This window comes from Falco cherrug, chromosome 3 (assembly GCF_023634085.1).
Source record: "Falco cherrug isolate bFalChe1 chromosome 3, bFalChe1.pri, whole genome shotgun sequence".
Lineage (NCBI taxonomy): Eukaryota > Metazoa > Chordata > Aves > Falconiformes > Falconidae > Falco > Falco cherrug.
The window spans coordinates 40,006,362-40,015,703 of NC_073699.1; the positions used below are offsets into that span (position 1 = coordinate 40,006,362).

General features: G+C 51.3%; 1 protein-coding gene across 3 annotated transcripts in view; it reads right to left on the bottom strand.

Annotated features, from left to right (window-relative positions):
- The window catches only part of HNF4G (hepatocyte nuclear factor 4 gamma), a 61,047-nt gene extending 57,136 nt beyond the window's left edge, over positions 1 to 3,911 (bottom strand). For all 3 annotated transcript variants that reach the window (XM_055705708.1, XM_055705709.1, XM_055705706.1), the window contains exon 1: positions 3,676 to 3,911. The gene's annotated coding sequence lies outside the window, so the exon portion shown is untranslated. The remainder of the gene's footprint in view (positions 1 to 3,675) is intronic.
- Between the last annotated feature and the right edge of the window lie 5,431 nt (positions 3,912 to 9,342).

Below are 9,342 nucleotides of genomic sequence, written 5' to 3' on the forward strand. Positions count from 1 at the left end.
TCAGTATTAAATAAAAAAATCCCAAACTCCTACTCATCAGAGGCAGAAGATTCACATGTAGGCTTCCTGCACCCCTGCCAGCCGAGTGCCAGAGACAAATCGAGCCTTGAGAATTTTAAATCTTGCGTGTTGCCATGCCACGTTATGAACTAGATCTCGCACAATTCATCACCCAAGTTGCAGAAAAATAGTTCAAGAACTCAAAATAATGAATTCTGTCATTTTCAATAGAAGTGTGAAGGGAGAATTATGAATGAACCTTTTAAAAACACGTATGTGGAGGGAGATTGCCCTTCTACAAAATGAAAGCAGCAGGCTTCTATTTAAATGGCCCAATCCTGAAAGCGAGACCTTTCATTTTCAATTAACTTAAATTGACAATTGAGAAAGGTTTGAAAATGTTGTTGGAGCCTTTCAGTTTGATAGATCTCAGCTCTAACATTACACACAGCATTCTGACCTGATTCTTAGGGTGTGCTGTTTTAAAACTGAAAATTTGAAATTAAAAATATTGGATCCAATCAAAGCTGTTGCAAGACATTCAAACACCTTAATCTCTTAGAAATGTCTTTTCTTATCATGATATGTTATATAATGCATCATTCAGTAAAATACATTAAAACCTAAAAGCCAGGCCTTCCCGCAACCTTATGTTACTTATGTTGCAGTGATACTTTAACTGAGAAATTAAATTATATCACAGAACATGTTACTATGTACAACAGGTTACTATTTACCACAGAAATAAAACCTTCCTCTATATTCTAAAGCAGACTACGTTACAAGTCTACATTACCAGAGTAATGTAATTGTCTAATATTATATGCCTTATATAAACCTCACCCATCATAGGCAAATCAAACTAACTTTCAGGCTTAATATTAATTTTTAAACACAGAAATGGAAGACATCTGAACAGCTGAACCACTTCATTAAATAAAAAATGAAAATAAATAAATCAGAGGACATTTCAAAGCTCACAAGCAAGAGACAGAAGTTTGAAATCATTGAGAAATGAGGCAGAGAGATGTCCACATTGAAAGGGTCCGTCTATCAATTCATAAATGGAGTACCTTGCCCCTGCTACTTGACATGTAAAAGGATGTAGTAAAAGGATGTAAAAGGACAATCTGCTCAGCTCAGAATTCCCACATACCAACGATGCAGTCTTAAATCAGTTGTGAATTATTATTGTTTTGTTATAGACTCAATTACCAAATAAACAAAAACAGACAAAAAGTTGATTTTTTTTTTCTATCATGTGGGTTACCACATGACTAGTTTTGAATTTTTTTCAGAAAGCCTCTTTCAATTAATGACCTGTGAAGAAGAATTAGTATTGTTTAAAGTAATGTTTTGTTTCTTGTAGCCAGTGGAAATTGATGTACGCGATCCAGAGTTGCAGGTAACACTGATGATGCGCTGGTCCCCATTTTTCCACCCCAGTCATGAAGAGCTTGGAGAGACAATACCACCAACCTCTTGTAGTACTGGAGTCCACATGCACGTGATATAAATTCTGCCACAAAGTTTGAAACAGGAAGCCATGAGAAGCACAACGACCGAGTTCTGTTATTGCACTACTGCAGCTGTTTGGTTAACTCAGTAGGATCAAACAGGATTTGATTCAGAGATTCGGATTTGGCCAAGCAATACTAGGCTATATCTCAAGGAAGGGGAATGGTAAAGTTGTGTTTATACTAGAACGCTTTTGTTAGGGAATTGCCCTAGAGATGATTTAGTGATGAGCACAGATTAGCTGTAAACATCACTTGGCCATCCAAGGAACTGGCTATTATAGACAGGCCACAGGAATCCCATTTTCCGTGTACCTCTTAGGCTCTTCCCTCATGGGAGGCAGGACAGAGGTCAGTGGTAGCTCAACGACAGCAGAGGCTTTTCCCAATACACTGCCAAAGAGTAATTACAATAGCTGTACTGGAAATGGAAACTGGACCCCTGGATTGCTCCAGTTTTACACTACTGCTACTGAGTACAAAATTATGAAATAAGAGATGTTCCTCAAGGTATAAGAGATAAACTGGTATCTCAGATGTATCTGAGATAAGCTGCTGAGAAAGTTATGCTTTGTGCTAAGGAAACACAAAGTTTCTGTTTTGGGAAATGAGTCCAAATGCATGAGCTGCTAAAATCCAAGGTAACACCATGAACAAGATAACAGCATCCTGATCTTGTCCTACACCTGATTTTATTTTTTTTAAAATGGATGTATGAAGTGAATCTTAGGCAGTCTGGTGCGCTTCAGTAAGAGAGAGAGAGACTGGGCGCCAAGTACTGGGCAGTGGAAATAGCACTTCTAACATTCTGGTTTTCCTCTCAGTGCTTCAGAGACTGAAGATTAATGAGAAGTATAAACTGAGTTACCACTGAGCATTTTGTCCCTCTTCTCCTTATCATATGACTATAAAAAGGAAAAAGAAGGAAATGACCAAAATAGTGTTTGTAATCTTTGAAAATCACCTGCATGTATATAGACGTTTCATATGCCTCCTATGTAAGTTGTAAGAATTTCTGTTCTTATGGAACATGGGGAATTACATAGCACTTTATAGTTTCCTTCAGCACATAAGAGACCTGGGGACTTTGAAAGCTGTGTAGCATAGGGAATCTTATTTGCTAACTCAGTTTTAACAAACTCTGCACCAATTAACAGAGATGTTAAACTACTCTACTGACTTTGTAATGTGGATGAGAAACCACAGGCTCATCAAAGTATGTGCAGCACCATACAGGAAAAGGCCTACACAAAGGAAGGTCCAATTTAACATCGCCAGTTTACTGTGGAATAGCATTCACCATTGTAAATGTGAAAAGTCCCTTTACAATACTGTTATCATTGCAACCTACTGTCTACTTCAGAAAATGTTTGACTGTTATCTCCCATTACAGTGTACAGAAACAGATGTGCGACTCGCAGGTGCGACATCTGAAAGTTGGCTTCCATCAAATAGACCCCATAAACCGTGCACCTGCAACACTGTAAAAGCACTGCAAACACTGCTGGATCCGCATGCAAAACTCATCCTTGGCTTGCTTTACCCGTTTCATGTTTGAAGTTCTCTTTTGTAATTGTTTTTTCCCTAAGGGAAGTACATCGTGATTCTCTACCATGGCGCTCAGCACCGGCCAAGCGCTATTACCAGGCGCAGCCCTACCATAACAAACCCATCTGCTGCACAGGTGACCGTAAGGGCGGGCCGGAGAGACAAATAAGGGAGCCAAAACCAACAAGCCTGTTGCAAATCTTCCTAAACCCGCTGCAAAGCTGGGACTGCGAATGCTGGGGAGTCGCAGATGCCAGCACAGCCCCAGGAGCAGCGCGGCCGGCCGCCGGGCAGGGGCGGCCCGCGGGGCGCTGCGGGTCTGGGGGGCGCCAGGCTCCGCTGGGGACACACGCACACCCCGCCCCGGCGCGCGGGGCCCTGCCCGCGTAGCGCGTCTCTCCGGTGCGCCCCGGGCGCCGACAGCAGGGACACGTGACCAGGCGCCTTACAAAAATAAATAAGGATCTACTTTAAAAACAATTGTATGAAATGAAGTCTCGCCCCCCACACCGGCTGTTGTCCGTTTCGCCACGAGCCGGGTTATCTCCCCCCGGTGCGCGGGGCTGTGTCACTTGGCGGCCGCCGGCGCCGCCAGCCCCGGGGAACTTACCGGCGGGGCCGCCCCGTCCCTCGGCCTCCGGCGGCGCGGTCGCAGCTCAGGGCGGCGGCATCCCCCGGGCCTCCTGCCTCCCCGCACCCCCCGGCTCCCCGCGGGCGTCCCGGCGCTGGGCTGCGTGACTTGTTGGTGTGGCCGGTACCGTCTCTACCATATGCTGTAGCGGGAAGGAGGAGGAGGAGGAGAGAGTGTGTGGGGAGGTGGGTGGAGGGGGGGAATTAACTTTGCTCAATGGCGACAGGGCAGCAGCCTCAGCCCAAGCATCAGATCGATTTACTAAACAAACTGAAACGTGGGTGGGGATGTTAAACAGTAACCAGCAGCAGCCTCAATGAAAAATGAAAGCTGCTGCCGCCGACAACGACTGGCCCTGTGCGCAGCCCGCGCCCCGCCGGCGGGTGGGCCCGGCGCTCCCGGCCCGGCCCGGCCCCGTTGGGCTGCGCTTGGCGGCAGCCGCGGTGTTGTGGCGGGGCTTGGTGCCCCCCCCAGCCCCGGTGCCCCCCGGCTGGCTCGACGGCAGCGCCCCCCGGCCGCCGGGCCACGGAGCGCCCGGTCCCTCGGCTGCAGCACGCCGGGCTACCGCCGCCTCTGCGCTGCGGGCGGGGAAGTAAACCCCCGGCCCGCCCTGCTCTGCCCCCGGGGGAGAGCCCGGCAGCCCCGCAAGGCCGCAGAGAACGGCGACCCCCGGCCGCGGGACGTCCCCGCTGTCCCCCGACCCGCAGCCCTCCGCTCTCCGCGGTGTTCGGTAGCCACAGATTTGCGGGCGCCCAAACCTCGAGGGTTCCCCACCGAGGGTCGCTCCCTTTGCTCCACTGCAGCTGTCGAGGGGGGTGGGGGGGTGGGACCCCCCCGGGTGGGACCCTCCCCTCTTTTTTGTTGGGCGCCTGGTTATCTAAAGAAACGGGACCAAACATGGGGACCCACTGCAAACTCTGGGCTCCCTGCACTAAACACGTTTCGTCGGCCGCTCCCGGCCCACCGGGAAGGTCGTGACACAAGGAAATATTTATAAAATAATAATTGTCATTGTCCTCCGACACTGAACATTCACAGACTCGAAACAATAATTAACGCCTTGCCTATGATATCACCAGCTCACACCCACAAAGGCATCAGGAAGAAAGGAAATAATTCAAGGCAGTGAAGGTGGTGTCTTGTCACTCCAGGTATCACGGGGGGTGGGGGGGGGGTGGGTGGGGGGTGGGGGGCTGGTTCGGGGGGGACGCTCCCTGGCGGCGTGAGAGGAGGATATTTGGCAGAAGTCCCCATCTAGGAATGACGAAAGTCCCCGTGGAAAGGGACTGCCTTGCCGTGGATGCGTGACCGCGCCTGGTTCCCCTAACTGCACACCCGTGTCAGTGATTTAACGGCACTCTCGCAGGAGAGGGGCTACGCGGGCTCTACACAGGAAGGAGATTGGAAAAAAAATATGAAAAATGTTCTCTTCCTCCAGCCTCTGAAAGCGGCCGGTGATTGATGGTTTCCCCAGTGAGGAGATCAGCGAGTTTCCTCTACTTTCTTACCGATGGTACCTCGCCATGCTGTTGTATCTCGTTAAGCTGGCCGATTCCTCATTTCTAGAGTTTGCCCGTGGAAATTCTGCATCCAATTTCTAGGCGCTTTCGATTGTCCTTTGGAGGGAACAAAGGGATTTTTGCTTGACAATTCCCCCACCACCACCACCACCCCCCCATTAAGAAACATTAATAATCACTGGAAATAATTGCCCAGATAGCCGCAAGGAAAGTGTAAATACATCCAAAGTCCTCCGGTGTTATTTCAAAGGTGGTTTTTAAAAGGCCAATAAAAGTCGCCGAGGAAGACTTTTTCCTGAGGAGTTCTTGCCCATCTCCTGCCGTAGATAAAATACTGCAGGCAAGGGCAGCACTGACAATGAAATAAACGTTACTGCTGCTGGCTACAGCGCGCCTCGGAGCCATCCGCAGGCGCAAACAGCCGGTTTAAAAAGTGACTGTCACTTACATCAGGGTTGTTTCTTACCTCTCTTCTGAGATTCTTAACCATACGCCTTGGGCTAATAACCACTTTTCTTAGATGAATATAGAGGATTGCTAGGAGTTCCTTTGCTGTCTTAATTAAAGTTAACATGCTAAAGCCATGTGGTCATCTGTAGCAACTGTATTTCTACACTTGCATCTGGATGCGGGCCGATTTCACGGGCGGGGGCGGGGGGTGGGGGGAGCGCTCAGGACGTTTTGATTCCAGTCACTTCGGCGTATACAAACGTTCTTATTATTCTTTCTCGGGAAAGGTACTGCTTCGTGCCAAAAGCAAATAGCTTGCAGAATAGTGAATGGAATTACTTTCCTGTGCGGGGAATATTTGCGCGTATTTCTCATCACTTAAGGCCACGTTTGATTTAACCTTAATGTAACTAGTGGTTTTCATTTCGACTTCAGCGTTTCCTTAAATGGTTTTTATGAAGTGGTTGCCTCTTTTAGTTATCAACAACATTTTTGAGGAAGAGTGGGGGGCAGCATAGAGTCCCTTGACGGTCACCTCGCCGCCAGTGCTACCTCTGAAGCAGCATTTTCACGTGTCACCTCCACGATGAAATCATGCGACCGCCCAAAGAGCCGCAGTAGCTGTGAATTGCCCCGGCGCCGGCGGCCGGGAGCCCTTCCCGCTTCCCCCCAGGGTGGGGTCTCCCGCCACCTCCAGTCCTGCCCCAACCTCCCCCCACCCACCCCCCTGTTGAGGATGGAGCACCGAGGCACTCGGGCAGCGGCGGGGACGCTCTTCCCGGGATCCCCGACAGCACCAGCTGGGTCGTCAGGGGCAGGAGATGCCCCTTTCGCTCACCACATCTCTGCCTAACTACATCCCGGGAGGCAAGGCTGGGAGGGGAGGAAATCCACGTAGCCTTTTGCAGCGGAGATAACGAATATTTTCGGGCGTTGACCTCAAGGGGGAAGTCCCTGGCAGTACACTTTCTGTGCCAATTTGGAGAAGCCCCCCTAAGCACTTGGCAGCCTCCGGCTGTGGCCGCAGACACCTGCTAGGTTCAGCCCCCTCGTCCCCGCCGTGCGAGCGAGGTACGCTCCCGCAGGGCGAGTAGCGGCCACCTCCGCGGGCGTCTGCCCTTCCCCGACCTGTTCCCCGCAGTTCGCCTGCCCCTCGCCGGGCAGGCAGTTTATTCGGGGAGAAAACAAGAGGAGCCGCCGGAGCCGGCTCTGCGGGCGGCAGGGCAGGGGCTGGGGCTCGGGGGCGGGCGGCCGCCCGTCGCGGCAACCTGCCCGCTCTCCGCTCGCTTCGTTCCAGTATCATTAACCCGCGGGTGCAGCAACTGTTTGTGTGCCCTCTGTCCCTCCCCTGGGCTGCTTTTTCCCTGTTACCTATCCATCCCTTGTGAATCATTTATGGGGAACTGGGCACTTCTCGCAGGAGTTTCCCTTGAAAAACTTTCCCATCTTCAGGCAAGCTCCTTTTCTTTGTTAACGCGAATAATTGATAAAGGACCCCAACGTGCCTTCAAAAAGCATCTAAACGGCTGCCCGGTACTATAGTCACTTAGGGTCACGGGGTGCTCCTGGCTTTAAAAGCGTAATACAGGAAACGATCAGGACCAAACCGGTTAAAGGAAATAGCTAGTTTGATGTGGTTGCCTGAAACCATAAATGGAAAACGCCGTCTAATTTTACAGATTCTCGTACAGAGCGTTTGAGCTGACTTCTGCAGAGCCCTTCCTCTGCCCTCAACACCTACCCCCCCCCACCCCCCGACCCTCACCCCCACCCCCAAACAGAGAGCACCTGGTATTCTGGTACTAACTAATGTTTCTGTGTTTTCTTGCCTCGAAAAACAGAGCGAGAGAGAAAGTACATTGTTCAAAAGGAAAAGAAAAGCTGTAAACCTCTTAAAACTCTGAATCGTGAGATTACGCCGGCACCACGGGGCTATGAACCGATTTCAAGGGCTGCATTAGAGACACTTTTCTTTAGAGGTTCCCTGGCTAAACTATTAATTGCCAGGGTTTCATGAAAGATTTGCAGACTTTACAATCATTTATGATCCGTGCAATAAAAACTCGGAGATATGGGCAGACTGGTTCAAGGTGTAACGCAAAGATGTATTAGGTGCCCTTGGCAACTATCTGTGGGTGCTGTTTGTGTTCTCCGAACACGCCCTTCGCTGCAATGAACATTTCTGCAAACCGCGGGTTGGGTTGTTCATTTCCAGAGCTCTGAAGGCTCACACAAAAGAGCTATAGATTTCAGGCAGGGGAATCAAATGATTGGAAACTCATTCTAGTCCCCCGAAGAGTTCAAATGCAAGTGAGATAATTACCCTTGACGAAAAGTAAACTTCGAGGGAAAATATATTATGCCTTGCCCCCTCGTAAATTGAAAGCCCGCGAGAGAGCAGATTTGAGTATTCAGAGCTGCAATGCTCTCCTGACCCCCATCAAGGCGGAGATTACATTATTGTCCGCCACAGCAGAAGGCGGAGAGGAACCCCTCGAATCCAAAGAAAGACACCTCAAAGGGTATTGACGGCCCTCCAATGATATCCTATTTAGCAGGCTCACAAGCGAGCACCCTAGGCATTTTAAAGATTATCCCCCTAAAGATCTTTGAAGATTATGCTAATGACTGCAGATTACAAGAGTTTACTGCGAGAGCGGAGAAACAAAACCAGCCTCGTGGCGGTTGCCCATGGTAATTTTCTGCCTCTCTTTTAAGACGATTCGCTCCCCCCTCCCCCCGGCCGTTCCCCTCATTAGCAGCGGAGGAAGGAGGGGAGGGGAGGCGATGCGAGGGGGGGCGGGCTCGCTCCTGCTTCTCCTCGCCACCTAACGGGGCGGAGGGTCTGCGGCCGTGCGGAGGCGCCGGGCCGGGCAGCGCCGCAGGTAGCGCGGGCGGCGGCGGCGGGGCGCGGGCGCCGTGAGAGACCCAGACGTGCCACCTAGCGGCGCCGGGCCGCGCTGCCCGCCGCCTGCGGGACCCCGGCCCCGCCGCCCCCGCCACCCCCGCCGCCTGCGGGACCCCGGCCCCGCCGCCCCCACCACCCCCGCCGCCTGCGGGACCCCGGCCCCGCCGCCCCCGCCGCCGGGCGCGGGGAGGCCACGGCGCGCAGAGCCGTAGGTGTGCCCGCTGCCCGAGTGGGGCGAGCAGCCGCCCCCGCCGGTAGCCACTGCCTTTGGGTGGGAAAGCGAGCGAGGTGCTGCCTGCGCGTTGCGTTACGCGTGTGGCGTCCCACGTATCGCATGGGGAAAGGAAACGATCATCAGCTGAAAGGTTTCACGCTGCCTGACTGCTTCGTGTACACACGCACACACACCCCCCCCACTTGACCCCTTCACCCCACAAATATTCATCACGTAGATAGATTGCTAAATAGCGTCTAAGAGCCACCCTGTTTGTTTCACCTGACCCGTGTCAGTGATCCTATGAACTCCTTCCCCGGCAGAAGCCCGTCCTCCGATCATGCACGGGGGGGGGGGGGGGGGGCACGTCATCATCTGGGACGTTGTCATTAACATAACAGTAGTGAATCTGTGGAAGTACAAATCATGTTCACCGTGTTTGGTTTTCTGATTAAAAAATCCTGCCAGGCTAAAGCAGAAATAAGGGCTTGGAAGCACAAATGCAGTTACTCATGTAATGAGAGCAAATATAATGAAAACGATTTCCTAAAATG